The sequence below is a fragment of the Dama dama genome, chromosome 14 (assembly GCF_033118175.1).
Source record: "Dama dama isolate Ldn47 chromosome 14, ASM3311817v1, whole genome shotgun sequence".
NCBI lineage: Eukaryota > Metazoa > Chordata > Mammalia > Artiodactyla > Cervidae > Dama > Dama dama.
This window is the reverse complement of record NC_083694.1, coordinates 24,124,660-24,150,306: the sequence shown is the minus strand read 5'-3', so window position 1 is coordinate 24,150,306 and position 25,647 is coordinate 24,124,660. Positions and strand designations below refer to the sequence as shown.

The 25,647-nt window shown below is 37.6% G+C and overlaps 1 protein-coding gene across 10 annotated transcripts in view; it reads right to left on the bottom strand.

The window, feature by feature from the left end:
- The window catches only part of DISP1 (dispatched RND transporter family member 1), a 227,744-nt gene that overhangs the window by 70,863 nt on the left and 131,234 nt on the right, over positions 1 to 25,647 (bottom strand). Inside the window, exon 3 of one of the 10 annotated variants that reach the window (XM_061160112.1) lies at positions 16,657 to 16,901. The exons of 7 other annotated variants lie outside the window; for them this stretch is intronic. The gene's annotated coding sequence lies outside the window, so the exon portion shown is untranslated. Of the gene's footprint in view, positions 1 to 4,160; positions 4,247 to 13,455; positions 15,451 to 16,656; positions 16,902 to 25,647 lie in introns of those variants that run through there. 2 more of the 10 variants (XM_061160113.1, XM_061160111.1) reach the window with 2 other exon arrangements.

Here is a 25,647-nt window from a genome sequence, read left to right as displayed (position 1 = left end):
GTTGCGGTTGTTCAGTTGCTAAGTCATGTCCAACTCTTTGTGACCCCATGAACTGCAGTACACCAGGCTTCTCTGTCCTTCACCATTTCTCTGAGTTTCTTCAAACTCATGTCCATTGAGTCAGTGATGTCATCCAACCATCTCATCCTCTGTTGCCCCCTTCTCTTGCCCTCAATTTTTCTCAGCATCAGGGCCTTTTCCAATGAGTCAGCTCTTTGCATTAGATGGCCAAAGTACTGGAGCTTCAGCTTCAGCATAAGTTCTTCCAATGAATAGTCAGGGTTGATTTCCTTTAGGATTGACTGGTTTGATCTCCTTGCTGTCCAAGGGACTTTCAAGAGTCTTGTCCAGCACCACAGTTCGAAAGCGTCAATTCTTTGGTGCTCAGCCTTCTTTATGGTCCAACTCTCAATCCATACATGACTACTGGAAAAACATAGCTTTGACTAAACAGACCTTTGTTGGCAAAGTGATGTCTCTGCTTTATAAAACACTGTCTAAGTTTGACACAGCTATTCTTCCAAGGAACATCACTGTACCACAATGAAAATTTAGCATTTCTGACTTATTATCTTCATTTTTGGCTTTTTTGTTTTTGTTTTAGGTTTTTTTATGTGGACCATTTTTAAACTCTATTTAATTTTTTACAATATTATTTCTGTTTTCTGTTTTGGTTTTTGGGCCATGAGGCATACAGGATCTTAAGTCTCCAACCAAGGATCAAACCTGTACCTCCTCCTATACTGAAAAGCAAAGTCTTAACCACTAGACAGCCAGGGAAGTCCCAACTTATTTTTCTTTCAGACACAGCTCATCAAATACACACACACACACACACACACATACACACAAAGCTATATAAACATCAACACTATTAGAAATGGAAGAATAAATGTGGACATTAAAATTTTTCTTTATAAACCATTTTAGTGGAAAAGATAAGACATTTGTAAATACCAAACATATATAAATCAAGTAGATGCTACTTCTCTCATGAGCCTTACCCTCACTTTTGAAACTGGTCTGCCAGTCCCAAGTTCCTATTATAATGACCACTGAGAAAGATTTTCAATTGTAGCAAAACATTGCCCTGTCCTTCAGTTAAATCACTCCTGGGTATAAATACACACTACAAAACATTCACATGATATCCCCAACACAGAGCATTTATAGTTAAATGTATTATCCAACTAGTGGGAAGCCAGTGTAGATGAACTGGTTAAGAGCCCTAAACTGACCCAGGAGGCACAGACTCTAATTTTCTTTCTATCACTTTCTTAATCTGCCATCTCAGCAAGATCTGCTCCCTTAAGTTTCCATTTACTGAAGGATATATCCTTCCTTATGTTGTTAACAAAACAAAAAGCTGTGTGCAAATGTTCTAAAAATGATAAAACATACCAATCAGGGGCCATCTAAAAAGGCACCAGACTTTATAAAAAGTTAACTGAAATTTAAGATGTTTATTTTCACAGTTAAGTGAAAGACCATCTAGAAAATGTAAGAAGTAATTGCTTGATGAGATAAATGTAGTCATTTCTCAGCATCAGAAACTCTCGTTGTATAAATGCTCTAGAGAAATCATGGAAGGCACATGCTTTCTCTTGCCTTTACCCATGACTCATGTTCCCAAGACTTCTCTGCAGACCTCAGCCAAGCTACTGGAGCTGATGAGATCTGCTGAGAAAATCAGGACCTCCTCCTGACCCTTTCATCAAGACAAGACAGAATAGGAATACTCTTTTTCTGGTCTATTGGTTTGTTCTGGCCATACTAGGTGGGTTAATATCATTTCAGAGAGTCTATTTTGGCTTAATTCAATCAGTCCTACTGCCTCTAATCATAGGTATCAGGTAAGTTAGGCTAGTGAGAAGTATCTAACAAAAATCTTCAAGGTTTTCAAGTGAAAGTGACTTTCAGAGTGACCGCAACCTTGAATGCTTGTGAAATTACCCTGAGACCCCCTCTAGACACTCCAAAAAATCTGTTTCCCTGTCTTCTCATTGACTCTGTTTCTCATCAGGAAAAATAATTTCTCTTTTTCTGTGTAACAAGAATGACAACTATCATTCTCTCTTATTTTTATTGCCAAAGCATCATTTTGTAGTTACATAAGAGTTAAATATATTTTTGCAGGTCAGCCAAAGGACCTAATCATGATTTATAACATTTTTCCCCCGGTGTGATAAATTGCAGTTCAAGTGCCAAATAACTTACTTACAAATGAACTTTTGGAACGTAATTTGTTTGGTAACTTGGAGACTTCTTGTAATGAAGTAGGTACGAATGGATAGTAAAGAATAATTGAACTATGACTTTGGTTTGTATTTGAAGTAACTTATATGAGCTTTCTAAGATTCAGTTTCTTTAAGCATAAACTGGGAACAATCAAATTGACTTTATAAATAAGTTGCAGATTATAACTTAAAAATGATGAAAAAACAAAAGCTGGCACAAAATTGTTCTCAGAAATGTTTACAGATTAAGTTCAATTCATGTATCTGTGTAAGAATTCAGGTGACCAGGACAATGGCAAAATTTCCATCTAAAGTCAAGAGTTGACTTTAAGGCCACAAAGAGAAAGACCTTGTTTCTTTTGAACTTTCACTGAAGCTTTTTCACTGAAACAAGTGGGAAGGAAAAAAGTTGATCTGAGTCAGAGAGAACAGAGAAAGAGATGAGCAAGAAGAAGATTTAACATCATAAAAAGGAACTGTTGTGATAAATGTAATGCTATGTGATTACAAATGCAGTGACAGTTATTATTTACAGTGGAAGTTTAAAATAAGTCTTGGATCAAATATAATGAATGACTTTAGAAGAGCTATGTTGAAATCACCTGTTTTCCCCAGGGCCATAACACACAGGGATTGCCAAAAGAAAGCTATTCTTGAGGCGCTGGCTTGAGATGTGGTGAGGCCCCATGGCCAGTATTTTAGTGTATTTCCTGTTGCTCATGAGTATAACAAGCCAATATCAATATATCAAAAGCCACTAATCTCACACCTCCTATTTCAACCTTTCTACTAGCATTTTTATGCCCTGAGTGCTTTATCGGTTCTGAGGTTTATACGGCCTTGGGCCAAGGACCATCTTTTGATTACATTTTAAAATTTAAGATTTTTTTCCTTTGGGCCTCAGTTCTTCACAAGTGTAAATCAGGATACAAATCAATGTCCACCTCATATGATTACTCTGAGAATGTAAAAATATATTTAAAACCGTAAAGGGCTATGTATTTACAATGAAAGAATTATTATTATTGCTTAAGTGAGGAGAATATTTAAAAAATATGAAATGATGCTTCCTAGTTTCAAAGTCAAAACTATGTTTTAAAATGGCATCAGAGATATCTGTAGCTTAGAAGAAATGGCCTGGATGAGTCTAAATTTTAAAGCTGACTCTATTAGTTACTGAGAATCTGGGTCAAATTATTTACATTCTTAGAGTCTCAAAGTCTTGATTCTTTTTAGAGTTAAATTTGTTTGAAAAGCAAACAGACGTAACCTTCTCAAAGAGCAACATGGCATTACTATTCAAAATTTAAAATACCCTCATCCTCTGACTCACAATTCTACTAGGGTTTACACAGTTTGGATACACTTGAACAATGTGTAAAGATAAATGTCCAGAAAAAGATGTTGACTGCACCACTGCCTGTAACAGTGGAAACTGGAAATGATCTAAATTATCAATAAGGGACTTAAATTCTGTCATATCCATAAATTGGGTATACTGTACAGCAAAAAAGAGTGAGTTAAATCAGGATTACTTCTAGGGAAAGAAGTCCAAAGCAATACCTCTTCATGTGTGAATAAAATCGAGCTGCAGAAGAGTCAATGTGGTATGAACTCATTTCACTGAAAAAGTGGGGACGACTCACATATATGGTTAGTGTATATACGTAGATAGTTTCCAGAAGAATATGGGAAAATGCTAACATTGTTTCCTGCTAGAGTGTTGCACTGGGCCACTTGGAACTGTAGAGAAGACTTTCATATTTTACTTTTTGTACTGCTTGCAACTTTTACTGTAAATGTGCTCTCTTCATAGTACTAAAATATTAATGAAACAACATATAAAGTTTCTAGCATGGTGACTAAAAATGAACAGAAGATAATTATTATTAAAATGCAAGAATAGAAACAAAATTACTTTACCTTAAAGGATTAATAGTCATCTATTCACTAGATGCATTTTAAATTGTTTGTCTTCCAGTATATATCAGCTCTCTTATAATAACACCCTACAAAATATGTCAAATAATTGGATAAAGCAGGAAATCAAAACCTAGCAAAGGAGAAAGAACAGATGAATACAAACTTTTAGAAAATGGTTTGCAATCTCATAGCTTCCAAATTTGGGGAAACATAAATTATTATTTGTTGGACCAAAGCTATCTGTGAACCAAAATTACTATGACTAGTTTCATAAGCATGAAACAGAGAAACAGAGGAGAAATATAGAGGTGTTCCAATCATGTTGAAATGTAAAGAGAAAAGTCATCAGAGTTCACGTGATTAGAAGGTTCAATTAAATCCTACTCTGGCTTGGGGCTCAGGACACTAACACCTGCAAGATAAAAGGAAATTACCCTGCTTCTAAGACTAAAAGTAGTATCTCATTGAAAAATGCTATCATATAATCATAGTAGGAACTGAGGAAATTATGGAAATGTTATTCATCAACATATCATATATTAAAGTCTGTTAGTGACACACAACCTACCCAAAAGATGCAATCATACTACTAATATTAATAAAAGGGTTACAAAAACCTCACAGTAGCTCCTTGCAATTGGAAGCCAGAACTGCTGGTATGGCCAGAAAACTGTCAAGTTGAAATCTACATGTAATGTTGAAGAGAATACACAGACATGTTCCAATTACCACAGTAACCACTCAGCGGAGTCATCACCAGCCTTGACAAACAGGAAGCTCAGCTAGCCTGAAGGAACAACATCTTCATCCACATCAGCAGGTACAATGGCACACCTCCTTGGTATTGCCAAACACTTTCACACACATGATCTCACTCAAGCTGATCCTCCTAAGAGCCCTCAGAAAAACAGGTATGGCAGGCATTGCGGCTCTACTTTGCAAAAGAAAAACTTGAGGCACAGAGTCTCAAATGGTTACGGTCAGGAAGTCTGATGCTGAGGTTTTGAGGGGTTTCTGCTAAACTACATTCCATAAGCTCAGACAGTGTATTCCAGAACAACCCTTTGCTTCATTAGATTCATAACACCAAACTTAACAATAAATGGAAAGACTGTATCAAAAACAAGATTCCATATTATAGACAATCAGCTTTTTCAAGAAGAGTGATGTTCCCTATAACACAGTTTTATTAGACAAAATACACAACACTGATACGGTGTTTTTCAAACATCACTTGAGGATGCTGCTAAAATGTAGATTCTGATATAGTCCATTTGGAGTGGGGCGACAAGATCTTCCAATCTTCCATACTGTTGGTTCAAAAAAAACACTTTCTATAGCAAGGCAAAGACACAACTAGGCGGGGAGGCTTCAAGAGAATTAGGCCTAAGCAATGGCAAAATGATGCCTAATGAAAGCAGACAAGATAACAACTAACAGAGAAACAAAAGGTCCATTTTTCTAACTAAGAGAGAGAAGAGTAACAAACTTTAATAGTAGAAGTTCTAATTGATAACCAAGTTTAATTATGGCTTATTTCGGGCCCCTAAACTGTTGTGTACATTCAGAAAACTAAGATCATGGCATCTGGTCCCATCACTTCATGGGAAATAGATGGGGAAACAGTGGAAACAGTGGCTGACTTTATTTTTTTGGGCTTCAAAATCACTGCAGACGGTAATTGCAGCCATGAAATTAAAAGACGCTTACTCCTTGGAAGGAAAGTTATGACCAACCTAGGCAGCATATTAAAAAGCAGAGACATTACTTTGCCAACAAAGGTCCATCTAGTCAAGGTTATGGTTTTTCCAGCGGTAATGTATGGATGTGAGAGTTGGACTGTGAAGAAAGCTGAGTGCCGAAAAATTGATGCTTCTGAACAATGGTGTTGGAGAAGACTCTTGAGAGTCCCTTGGACTGCAAGGAGATCCAACCAGTCCATCCTAAAGGAGATCAGTCCTGGATGTTCACTGGAAGGACTGACGCTGAAGCTGAAACTCCAATACTCTGGCCACCTGATGCAAAGAGCTGACTCATTGGAAAAGACCCTGAGGCTGGGAGGGATTGAGGGCAGGAGGAGAAGGGAACAAGAGAGGATGAGATGCCTGGATGGCATCACTGACCCGATGGGCATAAGTTTGAGTAAACTCCGGGAGTTGGTGATAGACAGGGAGGCCTGGCGTGCTGCAATTCATGGGGTTGCAAAGAGTTGGACACGAACGAGCGACTGAACTGAACTGAACTGAAACTGTTGTGTGCATAGAAATAACAACCAATCAGATTTTAATCTTTTCAGTGTAATATATGTGAATTGAAGCACCTTGCCCAGGTAACTGCATGTGACAATCTTTTTCTTTCAAGTGTACTAGAAAATACAGTTGGAAAATAGGAATCCTTCCTTCCTAGAGAGGAAGACTGGATCTTCAGATATAAAGATACCTGAAGTCTTTTTTTTTTCCCCACACCAGGTATAAAGGCAGTTTAAGAGTACCTCTATTCATTATGCACCAAACCTGTTTTAATATGAAATCAGTCCCCTAAAATTGTTTTGATGGTCTCATTTCTTATCATTGGTACCAAAATGACCTATTAATATTTAGTGCTATGGCCAGAGAATAAACAGATTCTCTAAATGCACCAGAGAAATTGACAAAGAATATCCAACGTAACTTCTAGAGTGGAGCTATTAAAACTGGATGGTAGAAAGATACCACCCAGGTTTTATCTCTAACTATATATTACCCTTCAAAGGGCTATCCAAATGTGTGTGTGTGTGTGTGTGTGTGTGTGTGTGTGTGTTTAACATCTCACTGTGTCAGACACTTCCCTCACAATATCTCTACAAAGATCTTATTAAACCCATTTTAGAGAAAATCAAACGTCAAAAATATAGTGTAACTAATCCAAATCACATGCTGGGATTTAATCTCAGACCAGCATGTCTCTGAAAGTAAGGCTTCTCTAACAATCTCAAGATGCTTCTAGGGCAATGCTAAGTTCAACTAGCTTTATAGGACCACTGGAGGATAGTGATATAAAATTCAGTCTGAAGGTCCACATGAAAAATATCCTCTGAACTCAATATTTCCCAAGATAGCTTTAAACGGTACAATTCAGCATTCAAGAGTGTCAGAGACATATTTCACTGAATTAAAAGAAGTGCTATCCACCCATGTATCATAAAATGCAAACAGTGAAGAGCAAGGTGATGGACTGATTTTGGTTGTCATGTAGTATTTGGACTATTTTAAAATAGTGTAATTGTTACCTGGCAGCAAAATCTGTATCTTTAATCAATGAATCAGGTCCTTTTAGGGAACTAAAAAATATAGTTTTAAATAAAGAAACAATCTTCTCCCCTTCTGAGACAAATTAAATTTTCTTATTTTTCTTTGAGTTCATGAACTTTCTATGGTAAAACTCTCCTTCAATAAGAACACTTTAAATATCTTCATTTAATCACCTATAAGCATTTTATGTGTTGCAAAGAACTCTACAGAAATAAGGCATTATTGATATCATTTCCCTTAAACCATAAACTGCAATAAATTAGAAGCCATTTTCTCAAGGAAGCAATGTTATACATTTGAGAATCTACACTACTAAACGAACATTCTGTAAGAACCCATTAGGTACTACTATGCTTTCCATCACACCATGAGAAAGCAAACGGAGTTCCAGGCAGTCTGAAAGCAAGCAATCACTATTCTTTTACAACGAAAACTCAGTTTCCTGTAACTTTACATTATCAACTTAAAATAACAAACCACATCTTTGAAAATGAAACACACCTAACATTTTTATATAACCTCTTAAATAGGATTACACACAAGATACATATTGATAAAGGCACCGATAAATTCCTATATGCTTCATTTTTACAAAAACCATTCATAATACGTGTTGCTTTTGTTCAGTCTCCAAGTTGTGTCCAACTCTTTGTGACCCCATGAACTGAAGCATGCCAGGCTCTTCTGTCCTCCATTATCACCTGAAGTATATGCTCAAATTCATGTCAATTGACCAGTGACTCAGTGGTAAAGAATCTGCCTGCCAGCGCAGGAGACAGAATCGATCCCTGGGTCAGGAAGATTCCCTGGAGAAGGAAATGGAAACTCACTCCAGTACTCTTGCCCAGGAAATCCCATGGAAGAGGAGCCTGGTGGGCTGCAGTCCACGGGGTTGCACAAGAGTGGGACCCGACTTAGCAACTAAACAACAATCATAATATTTACAAACAGCTCAATGATAGAGAAGAAAAATTTAAATGAACACATACAGCTTTGCCCTTGCCCAGATTTACAAAACTGTATTGACAGGTAAGAGTTAAACAATGTGAGGAAGACACTATAGTGCCATAGCAAATCTGAAGACCCGGAATTTGGAAAACAGTCTTACTGCTAGATATGAGTTAGCTGAGCTTCATATTGTTGTAGAAACATTACTCTCATTTTTCTCATGTCTTATATTTAATGTAGCTTTGGTAGCAGGTCTATGTGAGAAGAGAAATGTGGGTATAAGAAAGTTTATCTTTTATAGTCTGGGATAAATGGTAGTCGAGAACATTCTCTTTCCAATATAAACACTTCTCTAAATATACATTTCAAGAGCCCTATCACTATACTGTAGGTATTAAAGCAGTTTTTAGAGCTCTCTTTTCCAAGTTCATCCACCAAAATCATCATTCCACAAAATACTCACCACTTCTCCCCACACTTAAAAATATTATATCCACAAGCATCAATGGTCTTAAAAAAGAGAAAGTATTCTTTTGTTTTCACATTCTTATTTCGGATGAGTTTCAATTCTATTATGCTGCAACAATTTAACCCTAAATCTGAAGATTTTACGTTCATTTGCATAACTAAGAATATACAAAATAAAACTAGAGAAGTTTCTATAATCAGATATGTGGAAGGAGTTTGGGGCTGGTAGATGCAAACTATCACATTTAGAATGGATAAACGAGGTCCTATTGTACAGTACAGGGAACCATACTGAATATCCTGTGATAAACCATAATGGGAAAGAACATTTAAGAAAAGAAAGTATATATGTGTATAACTGAGTCACTTTCCTGTACAGCAGAGGTTGGCACAACATTGTAAATCAACTATACTTCAATTTTTTAAAAAAATGTCAATCTCTGGTCTTTCAAGAAAACTCTAGAAAGCCCCCTAAAAAGTTGTTATCTAACTCAAGAACTAGCTGAGACATTCATTTGGACTCTGCTGCAAGTCTTGAAGGGAACATAATCAATATAACAAATACTCACAAAGTTACAAGTCTATTACAGCGATTTCAACTCCTTCTACATACTAGAGTCACTTCGATAATATGAAACAGACACAGGGCTCTGGCCCCAGAGGTTATGATTTAATTCATATTGTAAGGGGTACAGGCATTAGCATTATTTAAATACTCCCCAGATGATTCTAATGTGCAGCTAGGATTGAGAACTACTGATCTATACTTTATTTAATTAATGCTGATCAATTTATAAGAGCAAGCAACTAACTCTCAAAATATTCAATACTGTTTCAGAAAATATTGCTTGAAATGCAGACTGTTACTGTATATTCTAAAACATTTGGACCTGGTACTTCATGTTAGACATGTATTATAGTATTTGGATTAGTTTTACTTCTTTTGGGGTTACCCTTGAAGTTATAAGGGTGGGGACAAGGGTGCTGGGAAGAGAAATCCTCAGTAACACATTAGTTTGAGAGGCAACAGTGTGAAATTCATGTGGAACAATGTTGTGGAAATACAAAACAACTTGTCACATGGTCTCAATTATTGGGTTGGTCATAAGATGTTATGCAAAAACCTGAATGAACTCTTTGGCTACGCCCATACTTATGGATCATCTGAATAGAGTTTAGGATATAGCCAATTTGATTAACAAGTTTATTTAACCCTCAAGAAAAAAGTATCTCCCCAACCCCTGGTCAATCTCCAATGTGAAGTCCCAAGCCTCTCTATTAAAAGAGCATGCTCCCTAAAGCTTTGTGCCAAAAAGACAAGGAAAGAAAGGGAGAGAGAGAAAGAAGAAAGCAAGAAGGAAAAAAAAAAAAAAGGCAGGGGAGGAAGGAAGGAAAAGGAAAGGAAAAAGAAAGAAAAAGTATTCTGATTGCATTTTAAATGTTTCAATTCTAGAGTCAGACAGCCTCCAGACACCAGACCTCCTAATCTAGCCTCATATCCCACTAAAAACAACAACAACAACAACAATTAATCACAAGATGCTTTGGTAATAAACAGAACCCCCAAGATGTGATAGGTCTATCTTTAGGTCATAAGATTTCATCTGAAATTATTTTGCCCCAACTAAAATCACAAAGCATTGAGCAATCTGTCTCTATCACTACAGCTCTTCCCCAGTAGAAACAGAATCATATGACTGAGCTTGACTCATGTTGTTGAACAGAGATCACAAGCAAGTCTAAAGACACCATGAATGTTTAATATTTCACACATCTCAAAACCTCAAAATTTAGCAGCTCAAAGGAAAACACCATCATGGAGATAAATCAAAATAAGAAAATTCTACATCCACATTCTGTGAAGCAAAAGAATGTGAAGGAATTTTTAAAACGTCTTCCATAAAGCCAAAACCTGAGATTAATCACCATTAAGCGCTTGAAAGTTGTTTGATTTAAATGGTAACCTGTTGTTTCTTCATCCTACACTTAGAATTATCTAAGCTTTTCCCACCAATGCTAAGCATCTGACACCAGGCTCCGCTCCCTGCTGTTCCGTGAAGTTTGAGAAGTAGCAAATCAAATTTCCTCAAGCAGCTCCCCAAATGGGTTCTTCCCTGCAGAGCTCAGCATATCAAGTCTCAGGGGTATCCTTTAGTCTACTGAGCAACTTGTAAGACATATCTCAAGGTATTTGTATGAGACACAATTGAAGACAACTTTTTACTTAAATAAAGGACACTAAGATTTACTTTCAGCTTAGAATAACATCAAATTTTGATTGTTTTTCTTACTTGAATTGGATCAGTAAAGTAACCCTTAGCAAAAGCCTGGGTACACCTTTCATAAATCTTTTCCTATTCCTTACTTAAATTACCACTATAAATGCTTGTGAATTCTGCTGTTTTCTTTCCTGTATGTATTAGGTGAACTGAAATTCCATTTACATTGTTCAAGTGGGAATTTCATTTGCTCACAAAGGTAATTAAATTGTATTTTTCAGTTCAATAGGTGAGTGTCCTTATTTAGCAAGCATATAATAAGTACCTACCATGTTCCCTGTGAACAGTGTTTTTGGGATCTAATATGTGAGCCTGAAATAAGTGAGCCTGTTGAATAGTGATTAAAATGATAAAAGAATAGAAATTAAGGGAGAGGGAACAAAGGGCCACCCTGTTCCCCAAGTCTTGCTTCACTCATATATTTAGTTCTTTTGCTTTATATTTTTTCAAAAGGCTGAGAGGTTAAGCAGTTCATCTGTCTTGATCCTAAACACTCGGTTTTCTTTCCCGTGTTAGGATGTGATAAGGAACTGCAACTTGTGAAAAACTGGAAATCTTCACATAGTCAGGGTGTCAAGGCTTCCATCACCCATACTGAGCTGGAAGAGTCATACTGCTGAGGGTGGCTCTGATCCAACCCCAGAAATCCAAGTAGTTAGAACGAAAGGTAAAGAGCTGATGCATGGCAAACACTGAAAGGCAGATTCCCCCGTTACCTAAAAAGGATTGAGAGGTTTAACACACACTAAAAAGACAACTGGAACTAGACTGAAATTTTGAACGAATCCATTGTATAATACATATCATTTCCCGGGCTGAGGCAAGGTTAACATGTATGTTACTACATTGCTTTGTAGGTCAATCATTTCAGACACTTAGACATTACACACTTTTCATAATCAGTGCAAATAGCTCATGCTCATACTTCTATAATCCATGTCTAAGATGCAAGCTATATGAAACACAGAAGACACACGCAAAATACTCTGCCTGTCTTTGTATACTAAAACAAAAACTGACAAATGAAGTATAATCAACCAATAAAATATTCAAGATTTGGCAATGAAAGCATAAGATAGTTTATTAAGAGATGTAATTTTTAAAGTACAATAATTTTTAAAAATGATATTTTAAAAATACTGCCAAGACTGTTTAACACTTTGAAAAGCAGAAATGTGTCAGCAGACATTAAAACCATGGGAAGTGGTAAAGCCACTGTCTACCAGTGGAACATTCTAGAGTTTATTTACATAGTTTAGTGACTTCCCAGCCATCAAAGGGAACTGGAGTTTTCTTAAGTATAAATACTATTATCTAAGATAACCCTCTTGTGGGTAAACAGGACATATTCATTCTTTTCCTTTCAACAGATATACCTATTACAGAAAATTTTAGCAAACTGTAAAGTATGCTGTCCATTTTTTACATTATCCCTGAAAAAATCATTTATGTTCTGTCATTGATTTGCATGATATACTCTAGTTTCTGCAAATATTTTACCCACTTGGTTTAGAAAATTTTCACATTTCGCTACAAAACATAAAAATATTTCACAAGTTAATCTAGTTTGAAATTTTCTACCAGTCACAAATAAATCATCCACTTTAATTTTAAGCAAAAGTAAACATGACAAATACATTCTGCTTTCTACTATGGGTAATAAATCCAATTATAATGTAGCTATTATTGCCACCATTAAAATGAACATAATACATGAAACATTTAATCATCTCAAAAACAACTTGAGAGTGTAGAGCAAGCTCTGTGTTTAAAACGAACATTGATAAAAATTAAACTTGCTATGGAAGCTTGGCTCCCAAGCTTAGCTCCCAACTTCTCTTTTTAAAAGCTAATTTTTTAAAAGATGCTAGTATTTTACTATTTTCTTACAACATTTAATTCACAAAAAGTGATTTAAAGCACTTCCTACAATTCTACATCTATTTTTTGACCAACTGGCAATAAGAGAAGCATTTATTTTCTGACTTTTCTGATTAGAAAGTGACTAAAAAAGAACCTCAAAGCAGGAAACAGCTAAACGACTTGACACCTGAGGCTTCTTCCCAACTTCGTAAAGAAAGCACATTAGAACAAACCTTAAGAAACAGCTTACCTTACCCTACTGTGCTAGACTAACATTCAAAACACTTCATGAGGGATTTTAATGCATTCAGATGCCGTTCAAAGCTTACACCGAAAGAAAACTGTGAGCTGGAATTTTAAATTCAATCTGAGAAGCACACAGCAAAGTTCAGCTTTAAAAGAAATTCTCCCCAAATACATTCACAGAAGCATGAATAAATGTATTACCTTTCTGCTAAGAGAAGCAGCGTTCCTGGTTCGGTCTGGTCTGCAAGTGACTACAGCAGCCACAGCCGAGAGTGGCCGCAGGACCCAGCACAGCAGAGGGCGACCAGGGAGCCGCGGGAGCAGCTCCTCGGAGCAGCGGACAGACGAATGACAAGCACATGCAGACTGCCTTGAATTAGGCATGTCAGGGGCTGGAACTTTCCGAGTTTGCTCTCCTATAGGACAGGAGAGGTTTTCTCCTACTTAACCCCTGGGGGCAAGGTCTCCGTAATGGTAACAGCTGGCATACAGAGGGGCTTGATCTGAGCGCAAGGTCAGCAAGCCAGGATATGAAGCTGACATGTAATTTCTAGCCTTTTCCTGCTTCTACAGGGAAATTGCACGAAGGACTGTTTTTAGTTATAACTTCCTTTGATCTTTTGGACTTAAAGTTACTTAGTAGATTAAAGCCATGTTAGCTGACATTATTTGCTTGCTTAGCCTAACTTAAGTGTTGCAGATTCAGTTTTCTGACACATAGGGCTACTGCATTTAAACTAACACAAATAAACACCAATTCGTGTTTATTTCCAAGTTCCGGGGATTCTTGTGTTCTCTCACAAATGGCTCTTGAGACTCTGCTTTTAAGGCAAAAAGTTCATAGTTTTTCAAAGAGGCAGGCTTCTTTATTAAAACAGAAAGTATTATTTAAAGCAGTTTTAAGTGTTTCTCTTCAATTGTCCTTAACAAAAACAGTTAAATGAATTTAACACTGCTTTTTATAAATTTGTGGTCCTGTTGATGCCAGTATTTAAAATTCCACAGTCACAACAACATAAAAACCTTGCAAATACCTGCAAATAAATGCTTTAAAATTACATATGACAGCTATTGACAAATAAGTGATAATTTACTGAATCCATGAAATCTAACTTTTTAGGATTTCTTTAATAAAAATGTGTAAACAACTCTTACAACGGGCTGTATTGATAGCAATTTCAAAATTAAAGAAGGTAATACAAGTAGTCAAAGAAAAAAATAGATGAAATTGGGCTTCATCAATATAAAAAACTTATATATCGAAGAACATTATCAAGAAAGTGAAAAAACCTTTTGAGTGGGAGAAAATATTTGCAAACCACATATCTAAGGGGCTAGTAATTATAATATATAAAACTTACGACTCAACAATAAAAAGACAAATAATCCAATTTAAAAACAGGCAAAGTTTTAGAATAGAGACTTTTCTAAAGAAAATATACAGATGGCTAATATGCACTCAGCATCACTAGTTATTAAGGAAATGCAAATTAAAACCACAATGAGAGACCACTTGACAGCCACAAGGATACCTAGGGCTTCCCTGGTGGCTCAGAGGTAAAGAACCTGTCTACAATGCAGGAGCCACAGGAGACTCGGGTTTCATCCCTGGATCAGGAAGATCCTCTGGCAGAGGGCACGGCAACCCACTCCAGTATCCTTGCCTGGAGAATCTCAAAGGTAGAGGAAGCTGAGTCGCAAAGAGTTCGACATGAAGTGACTTACCACAAGATAGCTATAGTCAAAAAAAGAGAGGAAGGAATAAGGGAGGGAGGGAAGAAAGGAAGGAAGGGAAGGAAGAAGAGTGGGAAGGAAGGAAGGGGAGAGGAAAGGAAGGAAGGGAGAAGGGAAGGAGGGAGAGAAGAAGAGTTGGCAAGGAAAAACTGGAATGTCATACAACATTGGTGGGAATGTAAAACAGTATAGCCACTAGGGAAAACAGTCCAGCAGTTTCTCAAAAAAATAAACACAGAGTTACCATATGACACAGCAATTTTACTCCCAGGTACAGTTGATCCATATTATTTGTGGATTCTGTATTTGCAAATATGCCTACATGCTAAAATTTATTTGTAATCCCCAAATAATCTTCATGGTGTTTCTCAGTCCTTGAACATGAACACACACAGAATACGGGAAAATTTGAGTCCTCTAACACACAAGTTCCCAGGTGAGCTTTAGCAAGGTGACATACTGCCTTCTTGTTTCAGCTCTCACCCTGAAAACAAGTGATCCTTTTGCAGTCTATTCCGGTGCCGCATTTTTCACATTTTCATGCTTTTTGTTGGCAATTTCACTGTTTAAAATGGTCCTGAAGTGTCATGTACAGTGCTGTCTGGAGTTTCAAAGCTCAAGAAGGCTGTGACGTGCCTTAGAGAGAAAATACATGTGCTCAATAAGCTTTATTTAGGAGTGGGTTATAGTGCTGCTGGCTATGAGTTCAATATTAATGAGTCAACAATATATATTAGACATGTGCTCAGTCATGTTCAACTCTGCAACCCCATAGACTGTTGTCCACCAGGCTCCTCTGCCATGGAATTTTCCAGTGCTCTAGGATGGAGTGGCTTGCCATTTTCTGCTCTAGGGAATCCTCCTGGCCCAGGGATTGAACCCATGTCTCTTGTGTCTCCTGCACTGTCAGGCAGATTCTTTACCAACTGCACCACTGAGGGAGCCCCATATATTTGGTAAGATACCTTTAAACAGAAACACACACAAAACAAGGGAATGTACTGATTGGATGTCACAAATGTGACCAGAGGCTTGAAGGAACCTAAGCCTGTATTTACCTGCAGAGCAGTGACTTAGTATGCGTTAATGCAGTGTTTGCAGAGACTTTAAAGAATATAACTACCATAAATAAGGTGAATCAATTGTATATACCCAGGAGAATTGAAAATGTTATGTTCGTGAAAGAACTCATAGCTAATGTTCACAGTAGCATTATTCACAACAACTAAGGAATCAACTCAATTCAAATGTCCATCAAGTGTTGCATGGATGAACAAAATGTAGTGCATGTATACATGGAATATTATTAGCCATAAGAGAAATAAAAGCACTGATACATATTACAACACGGATGAACCTTGCAAACACTATGCTAAGTGAAAGCCACACACAAAAAGTCACATGTCGTATGATTCCATTTACATGAAATATCCAGAACAGTCAAATCCACAGAGATAAAATCTATCTGTAGATTAGTGGTTGCCAGGGGCTGGGGGGCAGAGACAGAGGACAGAGGGAGTGACTGATAACAGATATTGAGTTTCTTTCGAGGTGATAGAAATGTTCTAGAATTAGGCAGTGCTGATGGTTTTATAACTTTGTAAATACACTAAAATTCACTAAACTGTACACTTTAAAATAGTGAATTTTATGATATGTGGATTTTACCTTGATAGAGAAATGCTTGTGTACAACAATGCTAAGTTGTTTCAGTCATGACCAACTCTTTGTGACCCCATGGACTGCAGCCCACCAGGCTCCTCTGTTCATGAGATTCTCCAGGCGAGAATTCTGGAATGGGTTGCCATTTCCTCCTCCAGGGGATCTTCCTGACCCAGGGATCAAACCCGCATTTCTTATGTCTCCTGCATTGGCTGGCGAGTTCTTTACCACCAGCACCACCTGGGAAGTCCCTGATAGAAAAATAAGAAAGGTATAAAATTCTAGTCATTAGACTGGGAGAAGGCAGATGGCTACAGCTCGTCCCCAAAGATTCTGATTCTGAGGATCTGGGATGGGGCCTGAGAATTTGCTTTTCTGAAAGACCACAGGTGATGCTGACTCTGCTGGTCTGAAACCCACATTTTGAAAACCAGTGTGTTAAAGACAACGTATAAGCTGCTGGAGGGCAGGAAAGGTAACTTTCGCCTCTGCATCTTCTAAATTTCCCTTAAAAAGAGCCGATCTTGGGGAAGAAAAAGAGGGAGAGAGGGATAAGAAATAGTTAATCAAGTAAATATATTGAAAGAGTCAGTCCTTGCAATCTTACGGTATGCTGACTTCATGCCTTATGTATTGCAAAGGCTGTGACACCTAAAAATCTACCCCAGAGAATTAAAGAATTAAAATCCAAATCAAAACTATAATGGCCATCATAAAAACATCTACAAACAATAAATGCCAGAAAGGATATGGAAAAAAGGGAACCCTCTTGCAGTTGGTAGGAATGTAAATTGATACAGCCACCGTGGAGATTTCTTTAAAAACTAGGAATAAAACTACCATATGACTCAGCAATCCCACTACTGGGCATATACCCTGAGAAAACCATAATTCAAAAAGACACATGTACCCCAATATTGATTGCAGCACTATTGATAACAGCTAGGTCATGGAAGCAACCTAGATGTCCATCGACAGATGAATGGATAAAGAAACTGTGGTACATATATACAAAAGAATATTACTCAGCCACAAAAAGGAATGAATTTGAGTAAGTTCTAGTGAGGTGGATGAACTCACAGACTGTTATAGAGTGAAGTAAATCAGAACGAGAAAAAACAAATATTGTATATAACACACAAATATGGAATCTAGAAAAGTGATACTGATGAGACTATTCGTAGGGCAGAAACAGAGACGCAGACATAAAGAACAGACTTGTGGACAGGTGGGCAAGGAGAGGGTGGGACAAACTGAGAAAGTATCACTGAAATATACACATTACCGTGCGTAAAACAGAGAGCTAGTGGGGAGAACTGTGTAACACAAGGAGCTCAACCTCGCGCTCTGTGACAGCCTAGAGGGGCGGGATGGGGCTGGGCGATGGGAGGGAGGCCCAGGAGGGAGGGAACATATGTGTGCTTACGGCTGATTCACAGTGTCGTATGGCAGAAACCAACACAACACTGTAAAGCAATTATCCTCTAATTAAAAATTTAAAAAATGAAAATGAAGGTATTTAACCATTCTTTGGTCATCTGAATAGTACTTTGGTTTAGTTTAGTAAAAAAACGAACCCCATTTCACTATGCTCATCGTTCCAAGAGATGGAAACAAAGGTTCTAGAGTGTGGATCCCATTAATTACTCCAGGAAACCTCTTAAATTAGTTAAGGTGTCACAGAAACCAAAGACTTGAACTCCCCAACTCATAAACATGCAAACTCTTATTTCTGCTTTTACCAAAGGCACTAACTTGTACATTTAATCACTTTATTTAAAATGGTCTATGTTATATTGTATGACATCCCTTATACGTGAATTTAAAAAGAAATGATGCAAATAAGCTTACAAAACAGAAACAGATTCACAGTCTTAGAGAATGCACTTATGGTTGTCAGGGGTGGTTAGGGAGTTTGGGATAGACATAAAAACACTGCTATATTTAAAATGGATAACCAACAAGGACCTACTATATAGCACCAGCACTCTGCTCAATGTTATGTGCCAGCCTGGATGGGAGGGGAATTGAGGGATTATGGATATAGGTATATGTATGGCTGGGTCCCTTTGCTGTTCACCTGAAACTTTTACACCATTGTTACCTGGCTATATCCCAATTCAAAGTAAAAAGTTTTTTAAAAATGGGTCTGTGTCAAAGGAAACCCAAAAAAGAGGGGATCTGTGTATATGTGTAGCTGATTCACTTTGCTCTACAGTAGAAACTAACAACACTGTAAAGCAACTTTACTTCAGTAAAAGTTAATTTTTAAAAATGGGTCTACATTAAAATACAGTTACAATTTAAAGTACACTTTTTGTGCTGACATGTGAAATCCATTATTTTATAGATAATAATCAGGATTATTTCCAATCGGTTTGTATGTTTCCCAACATGTTAGAATGAAAAAGAAAACACTAATAACCTTATAAAGTTCTGATATTTTCTGAAAACAAAATCCTAGTTTTTCTCAGATCACATTACTTAGGTATCTTTCCTCATTAGTAGGAAGACAGAAGAGCACAGGAGAGGGACAGAGAGACAAGAACTGGCCGGAGAGGCACAACAGGTGGTACTTTTTAAAAAGTGAAAAAAACACCCACTGGGTAACAAACTCTTTCACATCTGAACTCAGTCCAAAATGTGATTCCAGATGTTGTTATATTTATTGACATTTAAAAGTCCCACCTATTAATCTTTGTGTGTGTGTTAAACTTCAAAATAGTTAGCTGTGAATAAACTGCGGTCTAAGGTAGATGGTAGGGTTCTGCTTCAGCCAGACTTCTATTTCAGTATGGTCAAGTCAACAGCTTTGTAACTGGAAAGTACAGTGCAGAAAAAGTAATGACAGGAAAGTTCTTCAGATAACATCCTACCTTGTATTTTACTGTCTTTAGAGTACAGACTGTTAGGTACACCAAAGACCTCTGCCCAGAACATTATGCTGCTCACGTCAGAGTCAGAACTGGGAACTCAACAGAGTCCTGAGGTGCAGTGTCAGCTCTGCCACTCACCAGCTCTGTACCCACAAACTAGTCACTTGATCCAGAGTTTAGGACCTCCTGTTTATAAAAAGTCAATGGGGGCCTCCCCAGTGGCTCAGAAGGTAAAGAACCTGCCTGCAACGCAGGAGACTGAGGTTCAATCCCTGGGGTCAGGAAGATCCCCTGGAGAAGGGAATAGCAACCCACTCCAGTATGTTTGCCTGGAGAAAATCTATGGACAGAGGAGCCTGGCGGACAACAGTCCATGGGTTCGCAAAGAGTCGGGCATGACTGAGCAACCAACATGTTCACTTTGATACCTTAGATGAAATGATCTCCCCCGCCGACTATGAATTCAGTTTTTATGAATTTGCATGTCACTCAAATGGATAAAATGAACCACAGTTTTACTGTTCAAATTTGGATTAAGAAAAAAACCTATATAGTCAAAGTTGAATCAGCGAGTTTGGAGTAAAGACTATAAAGCAAGCAAATTGGAACAGAAACAAAGTAACCATGATGCTAAAATTCCTTTCCATCAGGATGGAAATATGTGCATCAGTCTTACACATTCCTCTCACCTGATAATTCACATTTTAAAATCTTACACCTTCTTTCCACATCTTATTTCCTGTTAAAAACACTATCTTCAAAAACTACAATGCTTACAAATGAAAATGTGATGATCCTGCTTATGTTCCACGGTCTGACTTCTAAGGAACTTGAGGGTGAACCTCTTCACCCTTCTTTTGCTCTTCACTCCAGCCCTGGAATCCTTACCAGGGCCTCTTCTGTCTTCCTTGCTGTGCACTTCCTTGATTCAGATTTTATGGTCAGCATTTGTTTACTTTACGAGCATTCTACTGTGCCGGCCCTTCGAAGGTCTCCCCTCAACTTGCTTTCCCACTATCTTTTCTTCCTTCCAGGTTTGGGAATGCTACTGAAAAAAGTCATCAGACAGGAAGGCGGAGACCTAAACCAAATGCAGACTCTCACCTCTGGAGGTTTCCCCGAGCTGCTGAGATTCATCTCATTTATCACAGATTCTTCACCGAAATCCCCACAGCGACTGCTAGAAATCTTTCCCATGCTCCCTATCTTAACCTTCTCCATGAAAAATGCTATCTATTTTATGAAAAAGAAATGACCATGAGTGCCTGCAAGTATTATCATCTCTACCTCACACTTCTTCTGGAACTCATCCCTTATCTCTCACGATGTCCATGCCTCTTTCCTAAATTAACTACTTACATACTAGGTCTGTGCTACCCAATGTGGTAGCCAGTAGCCACATGTGCTACTTATATTTAAAGTAATTAAAATCAAATGCAATTAAAATGTTCATGCTTCGAGTGCACTTGCCGAATTTTCACGTGCTCAGGGCTACACGCGGCTCATGGCTGTTGCACTGGACAGAGCAGACAGAGAAGAAGATGCCCATCGCTGCGAAGGCTCACTGAACTGCTCTCCTCTAGACCCACATGCTCCAGATTGCCATGTTTCTTTAACCTGTCTCACCCTCCCTCCCCAAGTCCATCTACAACTTTTCTTCCCCAGAAACTTAACTTTATTTCCTTAGAAAAAAAATATTTAGTTTTTCCTACAGTCTAACAAAGTCATCCTTCTCTCAGCCTGCTGGTGCTCAAGTCTCTCTCTTCCTTTCCTGTCACTGTCAGGCAATACTCAAGCCTCGCTTTCTCTCATTCCGTAACTTCTAACAGTCTTGCGTGAGTGCATGCTCAGTCACTTCAGGTGTGTCTGACTCTTTGTGACCCCGTGGACTGTAGCCCACCAGGCTCCTCTGTCCTGGGATTCTCCAGAATACTGGAGTGGGTTGCCACGCCCTCCTCCAGGGGATCTTCCCAATCCAGGGATCGAACCCAGGTCGCCTGCCTTGCAGCTGATTCTTTCTCCACTGAACTACCTGAGAAGCCAAAGTGAAAGTCGCTCAGCAGTGTCTGACTCTTTGCGACCCCATGGACTGCAGCCCACCAGGCTCCTCTGTCCATGTAATTCTCTAGGCAAGAATACTGGAGTGGGTTGCCATTCCCTTCTCCAGGGGATCTTCCCAACCCAGGGATGGAACCATGTCTCTTGTATCCCCTGCCCTGCAGACATATTCTTTACCATCTGAGCCACTAGGGAAGCCCCTAACAATCTTACTCACCATCTAATAGAATTGTTTCTTCAAAAACAAAATTCCTTTCTCAATACTCATTTTCTTTACTGTTTTCATTTCCCAACCCCACTGGCAATCTCCTTTTCTCCTTGCTCAGTTTCCATCATTCTAACACTCATGACTTCTTTAACATCGATTGCATTTTCTTAGCAGATCCTCTGAACTCTTATTTTAAATCTCAGGCACTGTCCAAGCCTTCTGTCACTTGTCCTTTCTGTTCTATGCTTCCTGCCTATGTCAGCCCATTCAACTTCTTTTCTAAGTTCCATTTTTGCAGCTTTTTGCTATCTAAGGACATTTCAATATGTATGACTTGCCAACAGTTCAAACTCAGTAATGTCCACTACAAATTATATTATCATCTTCAAACAGTTTCTTGATTTTCCTATTTCTGTTTACTCAGTCACTTAAGCCCCAAATTTTAACTTAAATATTTATTCATTCAACACCTGACCTGTACCTTTGACCTTTATACCACTCTCTACCCTTATTTATTTGTTCTCAAGATCTAGCCATTGTCACATAAACCCTCATTTCCTCTCCCTTTCCTCTCCTACCTTCTATGTCCTGTGCCCTGCAATTACTGCAACGGCCTACTTGTTTAGGCACTCAGTCATGTCCAACTCTGTGTGACCCCGTGGACTGTAGCCCGCCAAGCTCCTCTGTCCATGGGACTTCCCAGGCAAGAATACTGGAGTGGGTTGCCATCTTCTTTTCCAGGGAATCTTTCTGGATCAAGGACCGAAACCTCATCTCCTGCACCGCAGATGGATTCTTTACCACTGAGCCACCAGAGAAACCTGCAACAGCCTACCAGATGTGATCTAATCTATGGTACCTTAAAATTCCAATCTAAGCAACATAGAATGTTCAGATTTCTCACCATAACAGAGAGATCTGATCAAGATGCTCCTCAGTACAGAAAACACTAATGGCTCCAGCATGCCACTAAGTAAAGTTTAAACATGTTACTTAGCTGGCATGCAAGACCCTCCAATATCTGGGTCCTTTCCCTTGCTATTCAGTGCCCTTGTCAAACAGAATGTGCTTCAGTCCAAAGAAACTGGCACACAACCGCTCAGTGCTCATGCTCTTCCTTCTATCTGCAGTGCTCTTTGTTCACATTTCCAACTTCCACCATCCCCTCCATTCTTTACAACACATGACAAATAATGTATCTTCCATGAAGCCTTCTCCGCTTGCCTGAGACAGGAATTCTTTCATCCTCTTCTAAGTTACATGACCCTGGGAGCATTCTTGTGGCACTCAAAACACGTTAACTTGTTATCACGGTCATTTGTATACCTCTCTACCCTCTTAATCTACACATAACAGCACAAGCTCTATTATTATAATTTTTACATCCTTCAGGAAGATCTAGTAGCTGGCAAGAACTTGACAGATACTCATTGAAGAAGTGATTTTTGTTTGTTTGTTTTTACAATTTGTTACTATTACCTCTATCATTTATTAAACAGAATAAATGTACCTTTGGAATGTAGTCTGCAAAGTAAAATTCAGTACACAAAAATCCCATTTTTCCTGCTGATTTATATGAGCCCCAAGGACCACGTCCACTGTGGCTGTAGGAAAGAAACAACAGCCAAGATTCAATATATTTTAGTATGACTGCGAGAGGCTGCACTGTTCTCTACTTCTAAACTCTTGAGTACTAAACCTCTGCTAAACACTCAGAGATGTCAGTAACTGGCTTCTCACCCTGTTCTCCACACCAGTAGAGGTCACTCCAAAAGCTAAGATGCAAGCTTATTCCTGGACAGGTTTTAAATTCTTTTTTGTCTTGTTTCTAAGGTAAGATTCTCCTTGACGTTAGCAAAAAATATTTTTAAGGAATGAAAATAAATGAGTTTTCCCCTGCTGCGAGCCATTCAATTTAATGGACAGTAGACTTTCTGTTTAACTGCAGACTGATCTTACTGTAGCAAATACAACTTCTGTGATAAAACCCCTTGGAAACAAGCATTAATTAATTTGAGAAATCTTTGTATTCATTACGTCCTTTGCTTAATTGGATTAGAAACTAGGTAATCATATGCATTTTCTCAACAATCCAGAAAGCATTTTGGTCATCCAGAATGAAACTTACTTATTAATCCATTAACTACCAAAATTTTTAATGAAGATCAGAAGCTGGAAAATCTATTTTAAGCAAAAAGCACAGAGATTAGTAACTTTCAGAGAAAATGTAGGCCTTTGTTCTGTGAAGAAAAAAAAATCTTACTATGCAATACAAAAAAAAAAAAATTGGCAAACATTTCAGCTCTCCTAAGATAAAAAAAAATTACTATTAAAAAGAACTTTTTAAATGTGAAAAATAACTCAAGCAGGTTAGTTTATTGTAGGTTTCACGTTGGTATTCTGGTGAATATCTTGTCTTGACATGAGCAGCATAAACAGCATGCTGCCTGAGAGCCTTTCTCCCACACAAGGCATAAAGAATGTTTCATATTTTAGAGGAGGAGAGGAGGCTCAGATTTGATAGTTTTATATAAAAAACAAGCTGGATCATTTCAGCCATAACAAAATAACTAGACTGTAGATCATCTGAGAATATAATCTTGTGATGTGTGATGATTTAGAAGCAAAGCACAGAGCAGTCACGGGCTCTGGAGAGGTTCCAAAATATTTTTGGTTTGCAATATAGGATTTCAAAATAAGATATTTTACTTTTACCATAGACGCCCCTAACATGAAATATACTCCAGAATGAAGATTAGTGTGTCTTAACTCTAATCTAATTATAACACTATTATAATTGTTACAGCTGTATTGTTACTAAACCTGAAGTGAATCTAAAAATGAATGCAATATGCACATGTTAAGAAGAATTACGACCAATAAATTGAAATTTTTCTGTAAGTTAGACTTCTAATATTGATGGAGAACATGACACTAACTTTCCCTATGTCATGAAATAAAAATACAGGCAAGTTAATTTTCCAAAAGTCAAGAGTTTATTGGAAAATATGCGTCACTTGCGTACAAATACCTATCGTCATTACTAAAGGCTTTGATCAAGTAACACTATGACACTCTGCATTCTCTGATATAAAATGAAATTGTATGGGAGAAAGTAAATGAAAATTCTAATCCTATTTTATTTATTTATACTTTTTGTAACATGTGGCAATATTATTTTTGGCAAGGAAAGAACCCTGAACTACCCAAACTCTAAGACAGAAGATATTTATTAGGGTTAGATATTTCACAAAAGTAGCAGGAGTTGTTTTATAGGATGAAAGCACACACACTAGTTATTCAGTTCAAGTAGCTCAAAATTATGAAACTCAGGCTATGTGTGGCTTCAAAAAGTCGTCTATATGAAATAAAATTCTGTGAGATGACTAAAAAAAATAGAAATAATGTAATAACAAGTGGGAAAGGAGAAAGAATACTTTATTTCTATAAGACTGTAAGAATATGAGACATATACTAGAATACTAAAATACCCCATATAGCAGTGCAGTCAGATTCAAAATACAGATCTGGCTGAAAGAACACATTTATAAGTGGGATATATTAGAATCTAGAATTAGTTACTATGGACAATAAAAGGTTATCTCTTTTTCCCATGTTATTTTTTATTTCTAGTGTTATTAACATGCATAACATCTACAGTGTTTTGTAACATATACAGCAACACTGATGTAAGTACTGAAAGGTAATTCATCTTGTAAACAGACAATGTAAATTTACAGCATCAATAAATATAGTACTGTAGGAAAATGGATTTTCCTCATGATTTTCCTTAGTAACATTTTCTTTTCTCTAGCTGACTTAATTGTAAGAATATGAATATAATACAAATAACAT